General features: G+C 39.9%; 1 protein-coding gene across 3 annotated transcripts in view; it reads left to right on the forward strand.

Annotated features, from left to right (window-relative positions):
• Positions 1-18,062, forward strand: part of LOC110827656 (cell adhesion molecule 1) — a 474,923-nt gene that overhangs the window by 78,204 nt on the left and 378,657 nt on the right. The window lies entirely within an intron of this gene.

The raw sequence follows: 18,062 nt of genomic DNA on the forward strand, positions 1-18,062 counted from the left end.
AAATCTAATATGATCGTGTTTTTTAAGGGTTATGGTCTACAGTTGAATAGTTATGTCGTCTCTTGTATTCCGTACCGGTTCTATATTATGTGAAATATGATTAACTTTAATTTCATTTTGATATTAAGTTGAAATACAAATTACTTCTCAACCTGCTTTACTTCACTCAAGTCAAGGTCAGCCTGGTTGTTGGACTTCTGCTTACGCTTATCATCATCACCACCTCCTCCTATCATGGATTGGGCCCTTAGTTCGTTCCGGACAATTGCCCGAGGCTTACGCTTATATTGAATCATTAATTATTAATTGTTATTGATGTATTTAAAGGTTATGAATACTACTGTATTTAGGGTTTCGTATGAAGTTGAATTTTTTCTATACTTTAAACGCTGTTGAAAGTTATGTGAATTCTGTGAATTCTCTTCTGAAATTATAAATTTCACAACTTGTGGATTTTTTAACCCAATCACAAGTAAGAATTTGATCATATCGACAACGAAACAATGAACATTGTTTTAAATTTCTGTCGACGTTTGAGTTCTCCCTTGTAACAAACTCTTGTGGGTGGTCCACTTGGATTTCTGCCGTATTGATATTCGCCTTCAATGCCAGAAGGAAGCTATTAATATAGCCGGTGCTTCAACAAAGACTCGAACACCTAATACACCCGCTCCTTGATCGCAATGGTGGGGAGAGGAAAAAGTGCATGGTGTTTATGCTTAGCAAATCCAAGATAAATAACCTAAAGTTGTGTTTATTTTTTTGAAAATAAATTAACGTTCTGGAAGCTTTCCAAATGGAATAGGTACATATTTTATGACACGGTTCTCACGTGTTTTTACCCACAAGTTGTTTTGGCCGTGTTGCACGCATTGATTTTTGTGGTGGTGAGAGGGGGCACCACAAAGTGATTCTGTAATGTGTATCAGTTTTTATACTCGTATTCACAGGGAGGAATTGATCAAGTTTCGCATATTTAAAGGTTCAGCTTTCAAAAGTTTTAAATTACTGCTGGTTTTACTTCAACCACTGGACATGGAAACTTTGTGGCGTGGTGTGAGTTTTCTAACAAAAAATTGTAATTTAAACCCCCCTGCGTGTAGACCAATTATTTTGTCATTTTCCTAACTGCCCAACTAAACCTGACCTTCTTACAGATACTAAAACAACGAATTTGCTTCCTTTTCGTGTTTAATGTTGTCGGAAGTTGACATTTATAACAGTTCCTGACATTTACCTGCCAAGAATTTATGTTGATGACTTATAAGCTGTATTGTCTTTGAATACGTAATGTGAACGCCCTTCAGTACTAAAGACTGCTTTGACTGAACCTTGCGACCGAGTGGTTAATTCTCCTGCGTCGTATTCTTGATGTCCTGGATTCTAATTTCCGCCTGGAGACCTGTTATCCCTACGGAATTTGTTCATAGGTTTCTCCAGTCCCTTTTCGAAAATAACTAGATAGTAGGTAACTTGACTTAAAACACGTTACAGCCTCTTTAATCTGGAACATTTAAAAACTCATTTTTAAATTTTATTAAATATTTTATACTTATGTTTTGATCTTAAAACCTTACATGCCGTGAAGTGTTGAATATTTATCTAAAATATATAAAGTCGTGCATGCAAACAAAACTGTTTGCACTTTGAAAAACATTTAGTGCCAAACGCGTTTCGACCTCATGAGATCATTATCAGTGGCAAAAACATTAATTCATTAGTCTGTCTATTAAAATCATAAGTGTTTTTCAAAGTGTAAACAGTTTTGTTTGTATGCATGATTTTATATATTTTAGATAAATATTATGTTTTGATACTTTTAAGAAAATTTTATGTGCGTTGACTACCCGGAAAACGATTAGTCTATGTTAAACATGTATTAACTGACCGCGCGTTAAACTTTGAAGCCGAAACTCTTGTTAATAATACAAGAATCCAGTTCGTACTGCAAAAAGGCCAGATTTTACCTTTGGAATGATCTACTGATTAATTCTGTGAAAGGAAATAATACATATTTATAGTTAAAATCATAAGAAATTCATTAATACAAAATGAGGAGTTTTTAATTGTTGAAGCAGATGGACTTTAAATTATTAAAGCAAGTATAAAGTAAAATAATGTTAAGTTTTCCGCTGGAAGGCGGTTGGGGGGGGGAAAGAGGTTTTACCAATTCTTGATCTCGGAGATAAGTGGTCAACTACACGCCCCGGTTATGCTTTCCTGCCAGGGAAAGTATCCCCTGTGCTTATTGGACGGAAAGCTGGGTGAGGCACAGAGCCGTTCTGGACGCTGACGCTGGAAGAAAAGTCTTTTGTCCTTGTCGGAGATCGAACCCCAGTCATCCAGTCCGTAGAGCAACATAACAGTGTCTGAGCTATCTCAGCTCCTCAAAGCATGTGCTGTTAATTACTGCGTAAATAGAGTTAATACATATGGATATTGGAACAATGTTTAACGATATGGTGGCCAATTTTGATTTCGTAATTCACTTTTCTCACGTCTTGTCATAGTCAATCTATAATCCTTATGGTCTTGTTGTGAATCGTTTTACTGTTGATGCAGATGTGACCGAATATGTTTGTTGTTGGCTAGTGTCTGTATTGTTAATGGTTCTATCATCTGACGAGGCTTTTCATTCGGGTGTTGTGATGGGCAGATAATGTACGTAAATTTTATTTAAAACTATTGATTTTTTATTTTACGACGTCAGTAACTTAGACTATATATCGTCGAATAAGAGTGAATTGGAAAGATGCGTAAGAAAGCGGTCGTGGCCTGACTTAAAGTACTATCCTGGAATTTTATGGATATGCTGATGGAAACAAAGTAGCAGTTTCAGTCAGAAAAGCTCGTGTTCTGGTCGATATTCCAACTCGGGATCTCCTGAATACGAATCAGTATTGAAAACATCCATTCGGTAGATAAACTCGATAATGTATCGTAAAATATAAAGGAAGAAGCTATTGTGGACTGTTAAAAGGTTTTTCATGGGTGTTCGTGTATGAATACTGAAGAAACCTACAAAATATCTAGCACTCTGTCTAATATTCAAACCGGGTACCTCCCAAATACATGTCAGAAGCTTTATTGTCATGACAACATGTTCAGCAAGAAAGTTGTAAGAAGTAGTTTAGGTCTTTCTAGAACACGAGACAGTGTTCGCAAATTCTAATGACAGGAACTTAAAGTTCTGGATCACTGTAGTTTCACCACGCAATTTAGCAATTACAAGAAGTGGCATTCCGGCAGCGTAGACATCTCAGGAACGCGATGCAGACTTGGGACAGAAAAACTGTTCCCAATAAATTAATTCAGCGGTAACAGGAACGTGTTTCGCCTCAAATTAGCAGCAAGAATTGCTAGATAAGAAGGAAGAGAACTGAGCAACGTAATTAGTAGAGACGGCCCTTTCTTAAACTAAAGCGACGTTTTCGCCTTAGACATTTTAACCATCTCATCGTCTTGCATTGTTCTTTTACATAATAGTGAAGACCCACACCGTAGAGAATTATTTCGCATTCATTGAGGCGCTTAATTGAAGCCACGCAAGTGTTCAGTATCTTTTAGTGTAGTACTTAAGCGTTTCTCTCATTTAGTATAACTGAGAAAAATGATGAATTTGCAATGTGGCGGTCTGATGATTTATTCTACATAAATGTGATGGCTTAGAGTTAACTTGCTTTACTGATAAATATTTCATGGGTAAACATTTTGGAATAACTCTGATCGTCACTGTAAAAACATTAAGATATTTTAAATATATTAGATTAATTATTTAATATACAAATTAATTGTCCCTTTTATCACTGTTACTAGTCTAGATTCAACAATACGAAATTATTTGAAGGTGTTTTATGAGTTTTAAAAATTATTCTCAAAGACATGATAGAACATCTCTATCGGGGGACTTAGCCTGTTCATATAATTCATGCGTCATTCCTGGCATAGCAACCAACGTGTGACATTTTCTCTCCAGTGGTCTTATGGCTAGTGTAGTAGTCCAGTAATCAACAAGTCCAGAGTTTGGTCTGAACCCTTGCCTTATCTTAATTAATGAATCATAACATGACCGCATAATGGCAAATTGTAGACGGGAGTAAATCCTACTCACGAGACTTTGTGTATATCAAATGTACCTCGGGCAATGGACAATGCCCAACTCAATATCCGCCTACTGGTAGCACATCTTGAAGCAGGCCTACTGTACTCCATCGCCTTTAAATACTTTCAGACGTTCCGAATAATTAAATGTCTTCTGAAGACCACTTAAAGCGTTTTGAAGAATGGAACCAGTTCAGTTTTACGAACAAATTTAAATGGCAAAGCAACTTTTCAGAACTATTCTGGTTGTAAAATGTAAGACAACACGTGAATGTTGATGACAAATTAACCAAGTGGTTTAAGATATTTATTTGATAACAGTCATACGGAATAGAGAAATGAAACTTTCACTAGTGTAAGGAAAATGTTAAACATTTCTCGTAGCATGCGAGAAAAAAGGCGTAACTCCAGCGACGGCCACCAGTAGCGCAACTGTTGACATGACAGTAAAATGGCGATTGAACTTAGAAATAGTTTTGTGTGTACAGTTCCGCTCCACAAAATCTGTTAACATTGTTTTATGGGCGTTTCGGACGAAGTTGTGTAGAAATCCTCCATGGGCGTATTCAGTTTGCTTTCACGGGTTAAATCGATATTCTACAGCCACATCGACAATTGCGCTCAGAGTGTCCATTCTTCTCCCGTGTGCTACAGCCATTTTTGGAGTTCTTCCAGTGGTGTAAGTTTCATTTCTGTTTGTCGTTTGCTTTTGTAAAAGAAATATTTGAAAATATTCAGACCACTTATGTAAACTCTGTATATGAATTTTGTACCCTGACATTATCGCCATGAAGGAGCCACATTTTAGTTTTGCGCAGTGAAGTTTTGGATAGTGTGGAGGGTTTTTGAGTGCAGGAGTTTAGAACAGAGAGTTCAATTCATCACAGTGCTTCCAGGGACGTAATATGTTACAACCGTTTCTTAATCAAAAGAAACAGACGCCATCTCTTTTTTACAAAGGACCTCGCAGACAAACGTTTTCTGCCGTGGTGAGCCGGAATGCTTGGACTGAGTGGCTGGTATTTGCCCTGTCACAGAGACATCTCTGTGCTTTTTCCTTCCAGCACTGTCCCATTTATTGGTTTTTTATTGTCAGTTCACATCAGCTTCAATGTATTTTACACTGACCGTGTATAAATACGAGGTGCGATCGGAAAGTTTCAAGACTGTGTCAATAGCGGGCGAATCGGATGTAGTACGAGCTTCTGCCGCTAGGGGGTGCGGCCTACATTCATAGTGAATCAGTGTGCCAGCCGGCACCATCGAATTAGCATTTGTTTCTTAGTTACGGGCGTTTTGGTAGTGCATTACACCGACCCTCCTGCGATTTCGGAATGGCGGATTTTCATGAACAAATCAAATTTTGCCAAAGACTCGCCAAAACGGCTACGGAAACCTATGAAATGCTAAAGCAAGCATTTGGGGAGTCCGCAATGGGTCGTGCACAAACTTTTGTGTGGCATTCACGTTTTAAAAATGGCCGAACCTCTGTCGATGATGACGAGCGTTCTGGACGAGCATCTTCGAGCACAACGCCCGAAAATGTTACAAAGATTCGGCAGGCCATTCACGAAGATCGACGTCGTACCATCAACGACTTGTGCGACATTGTTGGGATAGGCTATGGGACCTGTCAGCTGATTCTAAAGGAAGAACTCCACATGCGACGCATCATGACAACGCGCCAGCGCACACCGCCCTCAAAGTTCGGCAGTTTTTGGCCTCAAACACCATGGCCGTCATCCCGCACCCTCCTTATTCGCCGTGTGACTTCTTCCTCTTCCCAAAGATGAAAATTCAGCTAAAGGGAAGGAGATTTGAGACGATAGAAGAGATTCAGGCAGAATCGCAGATGGTGCTTGACAGGCTGACAAAGAAAGATTTCCAGGGATGCTTCCAGGCTTGGCAGCGGCGCTGGGATCGTTGTGTTCACTCCCAGGGGAACTACTTCGAGAGTGATGGATGAATTTAATACCTGAGATAAGTGTACGGGTTTTTATAGGCGCAGTCTAGAAACTTTCCGATAGCACCTCGTATACATACATACATACATACGCTCTCACAAATTTCAGATCTGTTACAGCTTAAGAATTGCAATAAGATAATTAATACGGGCATGTTCTCTGCAACTGGAATACAGCTTCAGGTATAATGTTAAATAACTTATAACTTTGGTTTCGGGCGAGAGCCGCGGTGAAAGCTTGGTGTTAACAAGCATTTCTTCAAACACCGCAGTAGCCATTTTGAAGGTTCGTTTGAAATGGGTCCAACAAACCAAGGAACCAGAAAGGTATTAATAAATAAGGGTGGAGTCCTGCTCAGGCCCAAGACGTCTTCCCTTGGTAGGTTACATCATATCTGAATACGAAACGCATTGCTAGAAATGGTATGTAGTGCCTTAAATCTATAACAGGGGTGTACTTAACCTAACGTGAATTTTGTCGTGAGGGCAGGCTTTGACTTTCTCAAACCAGGGATTGCTGCTTCTGGTAGGAGATTATCCTATTAGGCAATTTGTCCTTTGTGAAAAGAGTTTTGGTTGGGATTTTAAAAAGTATTTGAATCGCCTATGTTGATGGGCCCTGCGACCAGGGATCGATGTGGCGATTTTTAAAATATATGTAAGTTGCCTTTTAAAGGTTTATTGACATTAAGTAATTGTGGTGGGCTAATGAAGCGTTCTATTCTGTGCGCCTTGTACCTACGTGTGTTAATTGTCGGCAGCAAAATGAAGTTTTAGCTCTCTGAGAGTTGTTCATATCCGATCCTATATCTTATACTGTGTAATTAAGTGTAGTCATAACAAATATTTGAATTGTATGAGATCTGAGGTTCTCACGGCGTCGATGGTATTTTCTTAGTTGCAATGCCATGTGGAATTGTAGCAGATATCAATGCTCCTGAGGAAAATACTGTCTCTGATTTTCACTCATAATGATGGAGGCAATATGATTCTCTGAAACGATGTTACCTACCTACAGATTCACACGGGCTACAACCCGTAACACGGACGTCGGTATTTGAGTTGTTTTTTAAAGCGATGTACAGGTGGGTGGGAAGTAAGTAGGCATTAAATAATCGCTATAGGTTTTGTAATATTAATGCAATCATAATGAAAATAATGTGTACATATACGTCACGAAATAGGATATCATAATTCGCGCGTCGGTGGTGTGTGCAGTGGCCGAGAGAGGCAGCACGCGCAATGGCAACAAAGATGGCCGGCCGCATGACTGTTCAGGAGCGAGCGCAGATTGCTGCAAGCGATGAGGTGTGAAATTTAGTGGTTGCTGTGCAGAGATGGTGGCGTACGGTGAAGGAAAGAAATGCCACAATCCGTCCGGAGACAATCAAGAACTGTCTTTCGAAGGTTATGACCACAGGTTCGGTTACGGACGCACGGAGAAGAGGCCGTCCATCCACATCCCGATCTGAGGAGAACGTGGCGTTGGTGCGGGAAATGTTTACCCGCAGCCCGCATAAATCAACACGTCAGGCTGCTCGCGAAAGCGGACTCTCGAGGCACACGATACGTACGGTGTTAGAGAAAGACTTGAATTTTCGCCCGTGGAAACCCCATTACGTGCAGGACGTTGGCTGGGACGATGAGGACCTCACGAATGGCCTGCAAGAAGTCTAGATCTCACGCCTTGTGACTTTTTCCTGTGGGGCTGGGCAAAGGAGGAGGTGTACCGGACAAAAACTCGCACACTGGAACAATTGGAGGCACGGATTCGGGACGTTATCACCAACGTCCCACATGACTTAATGCAGAAGACTGGATTCCATCCCCGGTCGTTTGAGGAAGCTGGTGAATGCCACCGGTGCCTACATTGAATTCTAATCTATGCGTCGATATTCCCATTTAAAAATGTACATGTAAAAATTATTTTCATTATCTTTGCATTAAAAATATAGAGGTTATAACCATTTCTCAATGCCTACTTACTTCCCACCCATCCTGTGTATGCGCGTAGCATAATTGTGTGCTTGATACAGATCGGTCGGCCTGCCACCTATTGTGTCCCTCTGAAACTATGCAGTACTAGAGCAGACCTCATGCACTCAGGTGCTTCCTGTTTACCATTCATCATCTCCTGCCTCGCATTATTCCTTGCTACGTATCTCCTCCACTAGCATGAATAACCAGCAGATAAGAACAGAGCTTCGTGCGCGACTCAGATGGACCTCAGTCAAGCAGCCAAATAGCGCTTCTGTGCTGTAATTGATTTAACGTGGTCACATGTGTGCAAGGAGACGCTCTGAGCCGCTTTTGTGCTACTAAATCCACAGCTTAGAAATGAGGACGAGCTCAGATGTGGCAACCACAAATGGATAGAATTTTATTAAAAAAGACGTGTTCTTCTTTCTTGTTTTTAGATTGAAATCTGCGAGGTTTTTGTTCTGAATTGCTGTGTGCTCTTCACAATCTATAGTAGTGACATAAAAGTAAATGCTATGCATTGTTATTGCGGTACCAACTGTAAACTTGGTCATATTTATTATGATTTTTTTTTAAGTGTTCTGTCTGACGACATGTCCATATGAATAGGATCCTTCCATCTCTTTCTCGGACTGGGACCTGTTCATATACGTTCTTGGCAGATGATCCAGAAGTGGTTTGCCATTGCCTTCTTCTGTGTGTGAATGGAGTAATTGTTGGGATGCCACGGAGAAACTGGGGAACCCCCGGAGGAAAACTCCGTGTTGCCTAGACCACGGCCTTGCCCAACACAAGTTATAAATTCGGGCACCGCCGGGAATCGAACCCGAGACCCCAGGATTACAAGGCCAGCGTTCTAACCGCTAGACCACCGTGGCTTCTCGCTTGCTCATAACCATCTATTAAAGACGAGACTAAACGTAAGTGCTTTTTTCGTTACTGAATGATGCAATTAAGATAACTATTGAATAGTCTTATATACGACTCGTATATTGCATTAATTGATTACATACTTTATTAAACTGGAAGACAATATTTTACAATACTTGAAAATGATTTATAAAGATTGATTCGGAATGGTGTTACAATTTTAGATGCAGGAGAAAATTTAAAATAATATACAACTCTATAGGAGTTTGTGCACATTTAAATAAAATTTATATTCCAGCATACGCAATGGTAATTTGTCATTTCTGAATAAGTATTATTAAAGATAATGAAAAAGCAAAAATTATGACAGTAGGGGTTTCTTGGCCTTTGAGTCCAACAGAAAAACTATTTTGGCCCGAGTTAGGAAAAATGTTGGACGCCCTGGTCTAGGTGAAGGCTGCGTAGTATTGTGTTCAGATTTGATATAACGTTCCGAACGCCATGCGGTAATGCGGCTAGCAAGTCCATGTCATCCAATGAGTTAATACGCTTGGCTACACGAGGATGGGCGGAACACGTAGAAGACAAATCTGACTTGTCAGGAAAATGGCGTTTATCTTGGGCAACACCGAGGTAGACCGTCAACATACGACAGAATGTTTTACTTAGTGTCTGAACTTCCAGGCAAATACCTTGAGGATCTCGCAATTTGTTATTTGAAAAATAAATGCAAATGAACATCGACTTTTACATAAGTGGAAAATGGCGTCGCGTTATATTAAGATGGGCATTCTGTCATTGCCGGGATAGACGTTCTTACAAATCTGCTATGCAGTTATTCGAAATGACCTTTACATTTCATCTCTTCCTGCTTTGGGGGTTTTAGCATTCTGTGTCCCGGTTTGTTATACGACGTTGACTCCAGATATCTCTTTCTTAAGAAACCGAAATTCGCTTATTCCCCTAAAAAATATTTTTAAGATGGCTGTCTTGTAGGTTATTGGCGCCGTGGAAGTTTATCAACGTTTCTAAGGTGTTTCTACCTCCGTCAGTGAAAAAGGCTTCGAATAGTCGAGAGTAGATTCCCCAAAGAGGTTTACTGAGTGAGATTTGAGGTTATGACGGCGACGAGTACGAACAATGCTGTGTTCAGAGTTATCGTGCAGTGTGGTCTGGTAGAAGTTTATTGCGTAGTGTTTTGTTAAAATTCATATGGTTTGAACAATGGAACAGTGTGCATTTGCGATATAACGCAATTTGCGCTTACCCACGGATGCTGTTAGATATATGTATTTGTGTCGAGGTTCTTCAGCAGTAAAAACTCTTTCCACTTCTTGCAGTGGTTAACTTCCAAATTATGTTGATGAACTGGATAATAATTTTGCGAGGGCCACATGTGGTTGCCGACCACTGCTCTAGAGAAGAACGTCACCTGGTGTTAGTTTGATACACGACATTTAATGTAATAATTCTAGTGCAGTGCAACAGAGCTTATGCCAGTCTGAAGTGTCTCTGACCTGAATAACAGCGAATTACCTGGTTTTAGTAATGAGACAGTTCCGGATTGAATCTGCCACTCCAATAAAGTGCGTGAGTGAGACAAGACCGTGCAGAAAGTTCGCACAGTTCAAGCAAAACAAAATGTCATTCGTCGTGTTTAGACAGGATGATCTTTGACATTTATGCAACATCTCATTGTACACAGAGGATAATTACTTTAACTCGTGGGTTTATTGAATAATGCCGACTTTATACTCGAAGATAACACGTAGACAGACGACTGTCTTCTGGGCTGTTGCGCCGTGTGATCTCGTAGAAGTTTACTGAGGTTTCGGAGGTGCTAACTGCCTCCATGATCAGGACGTTGAGTAATACTCATACCAGACCACACGACGAAAAATCCTGTCATACTCGTTGCCGTGAGCGTTTGAAATCTCAACATAGAGGCAAATAATAAATTTTAAGTAGTTACAATAAATAATTCCATTCTAAATAAAGAATATGGAAATTGAATTACAATCTCACTCAAACTATGCGCCATTGTTAAAACAGGTTTCGATAAACATTGGCTGTCACGTGGGTTGTCTGAAACTCCCCATGCTTTGCTCTGGGAGGCTCAAGAAGCTCATTTAACTCCTACTCAGCATTACTGCAGGCCTCTAGTAGACGCAGCGAGTGGTGTCTAAAGTACTAGAGTACCTTGACTGAGGTTTTTCGTGCCTTTCCTCAGTCGCAAGACATGCAGAGCTATAATCAAAAAAGTGCGCGTCCCGCCTATGATAATGGAGGCCTTCACTCAAAATAGTCCTAACGTTTCTTGGTTCAACTACCAGACATCTATCCAATCATAATTGTTTCGAAAGAACAAATTGCCTTATGGGATCTATCCTTTCACCAGTAGTAGTAATAGCCCCTACTCTGAACATGTCAAGGCCTCCCGCCACAACAGCCACGTTAGCATATCAATTTCTCAAATAGATAGAGTTTATAAGGCACCGTTCACCAATTTCAGCTATGCATTTCATACGCGTGATTGGTTTAAAGTTTCAAGGGAAGATATATTGCGTAAAAATCCAACCTTAGTTACCTTTTGGTTGGTTGGGCTCCTGACGCCGTAGTGTTCGGTACAGACACCCTAAGTGTCCCCACGAAGAAACTCTCATGCTTCGCTTATAACTTTATGCTGCAGTACCACACACCACAAGAACATTTTAAAATTATTTTGATATTCACGTTTCTTGATATTGTTTTCACATAATTAAATTCCAGGCGAATAATTTTGACGTTTACTATTAAATACAAAATTCCAGTGTATCATCCATGTCCATGGCAGTGACGTGGGTAAATTTCTCATTCAGGGTTTGGCAATGATTGAATTATTTTGTGTGGTTTGATGCCATATCGATATGATGTTTACCGTTATCACTGCGATGAAGATATTGATTGTGATCATCTGGGTTTAAGTCCTCCTCCCACCATGCAAACCGAGGGGCACAGCAACTCACACCTCCCGCCTGCCACCGCTGGCTGCGAATCTGACGCTTCGGCAGACCCCTCCGCGTCTCGCCACCAACCACCAGCGTCACTTTTGTATGCGTAAAACATGTCCTGCTCTTCAAATTCTTCTTATAATTTTAGCACTTTAATAATATTTGATGGCGATTGCACATTATGAGGCTCTTCATTACATAATTTTCTTTATCCTTGCCTCTGCTAGGACCGAATATTTGCGTTCTTTTCTAAACGCATCAACTTGCTTTTTCCCCTAGGGCAGAGGTTCCCAAACTTTTATACCTTGCGCCCCCCTTAAAGCATTTCATAAATTTCACGCCCCCCCTTCCAGAACAAGTGCAATCAAACTGATTTGATATAAAATTTAGCTATGAGTATACATTTTTTTATAATATAATATATGTTATTCAATGCATTTAATTTAAAAACTTTAATAAAATATACGCTTCATACCTGGATTAGTGGGATGGATGTGGTTGCTTCGGTGAACGTAATTTATCATACCGAGGTTGGAGTTTTGAAATGGCCGCTCTAAGGTCGTTTTCCAGGTTCATCGTAGAACGATACTTTGTTTTGATGGCTGCCACTGCTGAACTTCCTCAACCAAGCGAAGGATGTTAAAAATGTTTCTCCGTATTTCGTTAAGAAAAGTTTTTCATACAAACAACACGCCCTCCCCCCCAAAAAAACCACTCCCCCCCCAGGGGAGCGCGCCCCACACTTTGGGAACCTCTACCCTAGCGTGAGATACTAAGTTTCGCAGCCATAAAACACATGCAATGGTTTTGTATGTTTTGGTCTTCATATTTCTATACAGAAAGCATGAAAGATAAAGTATCTTACTACGAATAGTGTCGCCGAGTCGATTTATTTATTTTTATCTGCTTCAACTCCAAGAACACGGAAGGTTGCAATTATTAGGAGTTACTGAGTGTGTTAGTAATGTGAACAATCAGTGGAGTTCTGTATATACTATTGAAGTTTTGTATGATGTTCACTTTAGTTACACGAAGTTTTAATGAGGACTTGGTGAAGTATCTCATTCTGTGAAATGTCGTAGGGATCGAACACGTGTGTGAAACGAAATGTGTGCTGAATCACGCAATTGAGGGTTTGACAGTTAGACAGATTTGTCGATGACATAATGGCATTATGGGAGGTGAGATGAAAATCTTAGAATTGGAAGTAGGTTGCATTTGAATGTTTTGTATTAAGCCAAATATTGACTTGTGTTACAATTACAGAAGTAGGGTACAATCCAGGGAAATAGGTCCTCAGACGAAGTCAAAGAAACAATTACACTTTATTGACTAATACAAGTAATTATATGAATTATTTGCACATCTTCTTCTTCTATGGTTCTCCGGTCCGTATTCGGTCCATGGCCTCCTCAATTCTCCTCTTCCATTCGCTTCTCTGTTAGGTCCGTCTGTCCGAGGCTTTGATTGAGGTTTCGAAACATCTTCCTTTTACGGTGCAAGGTTGTTAGCCTTGCGACCAATCCCCAATCTGGAGGACCAGGGTACCTCTCCCCCTCAACCAATCTGACTAGGGAGGCCCTACCAATAGCTATGCTACCGTCAGCATACCTAGTGTGAAACGTAGTTTATGTCTGTCCTCTCTTATGAATCATTCCCTAGAACTGTTATGTGAATTATGACTCTTTTTATTATGGCCTGCTTTAGAGCTTGGGGCAAATTTACGAGGTGAGACATTCAAGTTCTTTAATGCACCCGTAAAAGCAGTATTTAATTACTTCTTCGCTAATGGTTGCTGTCACTTTCACACCGTCATAGTAGTCTCCTTGCGCACCAGTACACTTAATGAGTCGCGTTGCCACTGCTTAAACTATTTCTGGAACTCCTCTTCTTGAATGCTCTTCAGGATGGTCGTCGCATGGCCCTGAATGTGGTGATGTCTGAAAATCTAGGCCTTTCAAAGCAGTCTTGAGTTTAATGAATAACCACGGGTGAAATCTGGAGAATATGTAGGATGGTCCAGTTTTAATATCGATTTTTTTTGCCGAAAAACGTCCGGACAGCGAGTCTGTCATGGGCAGGGTCATTGCCATGATACAAATTCTAAGCATCAGGCCAAAGTTCAGTTCTTCACAAACAGCATCACGTAACCTTGCTAAAATTTCGAAATAAAAATGTTGGTTCACTGCTCGACCTTGTTCAACAGACTAGCAGTGATAAAATACAAATAAGCACATGTCTTCCCGACCCTCTTTAAACCTTTTATGCCTCTCACAAACACTCGATATTTTCATAGCAGTAGCACCATTGGCTTCCGTTAAGATCTTCAGGGTTTTACTCGCGGTTTTGCCAAACTTTGCACAAAATTTGATGTTAACACGTCGCCCCAACAGCCTGTCACTTACTACTCCGCCGGGATGGAAACACGCGCTTGTGTAAATCTGCCACTGCTTTGCTACTGTTGCCATTGACTGTTTTTGAAAAGAGTACCACGTTTCGGAAGCTGGATGTACTTCTGTCCTCAGGTTAAAGAGGGGGAGAGGGGTATCTACTCAGTTTAGCCCGATTGAAAGACCTAACTTCATTCATTGCACCTAGTCTTTGAGAATTAGGCCAGTTGCCATGAACCCACAGGAAAAGGTATAGTGCGTGGAGAGGTTTATTGAAATGTGGAAGTTTTATTATTGTGGTGTGTCCGTTAAATTAGATTGTATACGTTGATTGTGTCATACTTAACACTATTTCATGCCTCCGTAGACGATGAAAGGTTGAATTTCCTTAGTAATGAGAAACTGCATTTGTCCTCTTCGTATGACGTTGATGTATATGCTTATATGTGACTATGATATGTGTGATGACAATCGCAATTTATTTAACACTGAAATTTGCGTTCAGTGATCCGCATAACCTTGAGGGCAATGAATTTTACATTTGCGAAATTGTTTCAGGTATTTACAATGACAGTTGGATAGTATTTCGTAGAAAGGCATAGTTATTAATTTTTGCATTTGATACTTAAAGAAACGTGATATTAAAACAGGAATAACATTTGCCTTTCATTCGACATACTTCCTAAATTTATACTGATAATTTTGAGAATAAAACTTTTTTATTTTTGGGAATTAAAGCACTTCAGATAGGGAAAAAAGTTATATAGATATCATGTTTATTGGCAATGCTGGAACTGTTCAGTGATGGATCGTATAATAGATTCGTTAATTAGTTGATGCAGTTCTTCTGGCCTTCATTGAAGCTGTGAAGACAAACGGAATCAATTTAAATTACAGTTTTTGTACGCTTTAAAATTAATGTTTATATTATTCATAAGGTTTGTAGACTGTGAATTAAAATTCCATCAAGTTCTGCTTTTGTTATGATGGCAGCATCGTTGCCCGGCCCGTATTCGTTTTGCAATGTCAATTCATTGGAAAAAACAGAACAAAAATTCATTCTCTGAGAAATCTTTAAAATGTACTGGTAGAGAAGTGCCGATTCGAGTACCATGAACAATATCCACGAACAAATCATTGTCCAGTTCTCGTAATTGCTTAAAATAGAATGTGCTCATGTAGGCCTAGGACGTGAATTACAATTACCATCATCACAAACTCATGAATCGCTTTTGCTCAGTTCTGAAATCTGTGGCTTCGCGTCTCACTTAAATTTATCTGTTATTTTAACCGTTATTCTATTTAGGTAGACAGGATATGAAGATATGATTAAGTCTTCACGGGCGAGTGTCATATGTGAACACGTTTAATATTTTACGTTTTATAAAATATACCTGCCTCCATCATCAGGAACCATGTGGTGAGTGCTTCGCCTGCCTGTTCTGTAATTCACCACGAAAATCTGAACGATTAGACTGTGAAGATACTGTATTTACAGAAAAATACTGCTGAGTAGATCTAAGAGATGCTTACTAATACGAAAACGTGGACTGGCGTAACGAGATGCTTAATTATCTGTGCTCTTCACATCAAGTTTGTAGATATAAGAATGATTATAGCAAGACTGGAAATATGAAATCCGTATCGGAATACAGTCTTTCCCCATGCGTTATCTGCAAATTTTTATTTTTAAATTCCCATCTTACCATCGGAAATTGATTTCTCAAAACTATTAACAGTAGGACCTCAAATCTACCTCACCCATAAAACCCTAACCATCCCATGACACGACCTAACATAAAAGAACGTAACAAAACTTAATAAAATTCAACCTAACATTATCTGACCCCACCTAACCTAACCTAACATAACACAACATAACACGATTCAGACAGGGTATCCGCTCCAGCGGGGAAGCTGCGTCCCTTATGACGTATATGCCTGTTTTGGGGCTCTGTCCTATCCGTAAACTCCATCCCATAGAAGTTTTGCCGTCGCTTTTGGGGGCGCTCCACAATGGAGGCTTTTCTCCATCCAGCTAGTTATCCCTGTGTGGTTGTTTGATCTCTGCGATGAATCCACTAAACCCGGGTGTGTGGTGACACGGTCCAACGAACAAGGCTTACTCTGAGCCATACCACAGTGCACGCTTCTATGGAAACTCCCAGAGCAAGTAACGTAATCTTAAGTTAACCCAACCTGACATAACCTAACCTAACCTAACCTTGACGTTTTTTCGTTATGCAGCTTTCTCCAGCCTGTCGTTGCACCATCCGTCTTAGGACAAAATATTGTCTTTAATGCACTGTTATCAGTCACTCTTAATCAATGATCTTTCCATAAAGCGAAAGACCAAATTTTACACTCAGATACGTTTTTTTAAAACAAACGACTTTTGCAGACTGTTTGACCTCAGTAAGTCACTTCTTTGCCTACATACTCTTTTACGTCTGTCATTTTGTCATAAGCCACAAAATATTTTCTGGTTTTCAAGTGTCGTTAATCTCGAGTATCGTATTTCTGTTCTTCAACGCAATTTTGTTGTGATACCGTACGTGAGTTTTAAAGAAACCTGTATAAGCTGTTTATATCCTCAGAGGGTAATATGTGGGCTGACCCCTGCAACATCTTTGAGTTTCCACTCGTAGCCTCCGGATGTGGTGGATTTCTAAATCTCCCCCAGGGTGCTGTACGTCTTCATTACGCTTGGTCCTACCACCTGCTATCTGGTCCAGTTTACTTTTATTATCGCGAGACAAATGATACTGAGGCGACCATTCAAATGAAAAGTTCTTCCATCCAAATAAATGAATTCCTTATTTTGTAGTCTTATCTTCCTATACTCACTTGTTTCTACTCCTGGCAGCTAAACTGAACTGGAAAAACACAAAATTAATATATTCATTGAGTAAATTAATTTTAGTCTATCTTAAGATACAGAATTAAAATTTTTTGTGCGCACTGACAGATTTTTTTACTTTTTGGTTTGTTACTGTTACACACAAGGCCTCTGAAAATCTGTTGAGGGAGAAGTTAGCGATAGTAAAATTATTATGGTACAGGAAGGGACATTGTCTCTGAGGTTATGCTGTTTACGTGTTTCCTCTTAGGGTTCAGATATCTCGACTCTCGTTCGTATTACTGAAACCCTAATGGGTAAGGTAGGGGAAGCCTAAACACTTCTCTTGTAATTTGGGTCCTAGTTCACCTCAAACCACAGTAATTACGCTGGTAAAGTCCAAGACAGAATCTTAATACATTTCGGCATCACGTGAAGTTATTAGAGAATATTCTCAACGAAAATTAGTTTCTCGAGTGATTCCTACTTGAATTAAATCTTTTGTTCCAAAGAAGTTAAATGAACAAGATATGGAATTTTAAACTGTGTACAACAATTTTAGAGTTGCATTGCCTACTTTCATGCTGTGTAACACGTAGTTTCTGCACCTTTGGTTTCTAATTTCTGTGTTTGATGTAGCGTAGGTGGGAATCTTCTGGGTTGTAGCGCCGCGTTGTCTGGTAGAAGTTTCAGATGTTTTCTACTAACTACTCAGCGTTACAACTCAAAAGACTACTGGATATGGTCTACTCGTTATTACAATAAAGGTGGTGATGGACAGACAGACAGACAGACAGACAGATAGAAGCTTTGACATCAGCCTAGTAGGTTTAAATCTCTTATGCCCAGTCATAACGGAATCATGTGTTCAAATGTGTTGGTTGATGTGCATGAAGATTCCATCGGTACTTGGAACAAAAAATTGACTC

The sequence above is a fragment of the Zootermopsis nevadensis genome, unplaced genomic scaffold (assembly GCF_977971745.1).
Source record: "Zootermopsis nevadensis isolate Lab colony 2312 unplaced genomic scaffold, Znev_1.0 Znev_ptg000012l, whole genome shotgun sequence".
NCBI lineage: Eukaryota > Metazoa > Arthropoda > Insecta > Blattodea > Termopsidae > Zootermopsis > Zootermopsis nevadensis.